This window comes from Hemiscyllium ocellatum, chromosome 44 (assembly GCF_020745735.1).
Source record: "Hemiscyllium ocellatum isolate sHemOce1 chromosome 44, sHemOce1.pat.X.cur, whole genome shotgun sequence".
Taxonomy (NCBI): Eukaryota; Metazoa; Chordata; class Chondrichthyes; order Orectolobiformes; family Hemiscylliidae; genus Hemiscyllium; species Hemiscyllium ocellatum.
Window position 1 is genome coordinate 32,156,318 of NC_083444.1, and position 1,441 is coordinate 32,157,758.

Here is a 1,441-nt window from a genome sequence, read left to right on the forward strand (position 1 = left end):
AGGAATTCGATGCTGCTGTTATTGCAACTGTTAATCCCAACTATCAATGAACCAAGTTTGGATGCGTGTTTCCAGTGAAGTGCCATTGTATTCTGACGTAGATCAATGGTTTAGGCTTAGTTGTAGGAGCCATGATATAGAACTTTGCTGATGATGAAACAATTGGTCATCAGCTGACTATGGTTAAGAATACCAGGGACTACAGGGATGTATCAATCAGGTGGAAAGATAAAATGCTGAATGGAATTGAATCCAGACCAATGTGTGTTAATGAATTTGGGAAGAAGAAACAATAACAGTGAGTATTCTGTGTGGTGTATACGGACAAAGAGATCATGGAGTGGACATTCACGATCGCTGAAGATCAGTGGACAGGGGAATCAGTTGGACGGAAGTGCGTAATGGAGGTGCTGGAAATCAGAATCAATATTGAAGTGGTACTGAAGAAGCACAGCAGGTCAGGCAGCATCCGAGTTGCAGAAAACAATGACGTTTCGGGCAAAAGCCCTTCATCAGGAATAAAGCTGGGAACCACAAGGGTGGAGAGATAAATAGGAGGGCTGGGTCTGGGAAGAATGTAGCTGAGAGTGCAATAGGTGGACGGAGATGGGGCTAATGGTAATAGGTCGGAGAAGAGAGTGGATCAGATAGGTGGGAAGGAAGATAGAGAGGTGGGACAGATCAGTTGGATGGTGCCAAGCAAGCAGGTTGGAACTCGGATGAAGTGGGCATGAGGAGATGAGGAAACTGGTGAAGACCACATTGATGCCCTGGGGTTGAAGGGTCCCGACGTGGGAGATGAGGCGTCGGGTGGTGAGGGAATTGTGCTGGAGGAGGCCCAAGACCTGCATATCCTCGGGAGAGTGTGGAGGGGAGTTGATGTATTTGGTCATGGGGCATTGGGTTTGAATGCTGCGGGTGTCCTGGAAATGTTCTCTGAAGCGCTCTGTCAGACGGTGTCTGTTGGTCCCAGTGTAGATGAGACCGCATCGAGAGCAATAGATGCAATAAATGACATGTGTGGAAGTGCAGATACACATTTGATGGATGTGGAAGGCTCCACTGGAGCCGTGGAAGGACGTGAGGGGGAAGATGTGGGTGCAAGTTTTGCAATTCCTGTGATGGCAGGAGAATGTGCCGGGAGGGCAGGGTGGGTCAATGGAGGGCGTGGACTTGACTAGGAGGAAACAGTCTTTTTGAAAGGTGGATAGGAGTGGGGAGGGAAATATATTCCTCGAGGTCAGTGTTGCTGACATCTTTTACAAACTCACTGATTCCCACAGCTATCTGGATTATAACTCCTCCCACCTCACCTCTTGGGCAACCGGTATCCTGTATTCCCAATTCCTCGACCTGGATCGCATCTGGTCCCAACGGAGAAGCACAACAGTTCGGGCTGCATACAAGGAGCAGTAAGATCGATGTATCAGGCAATAATTGA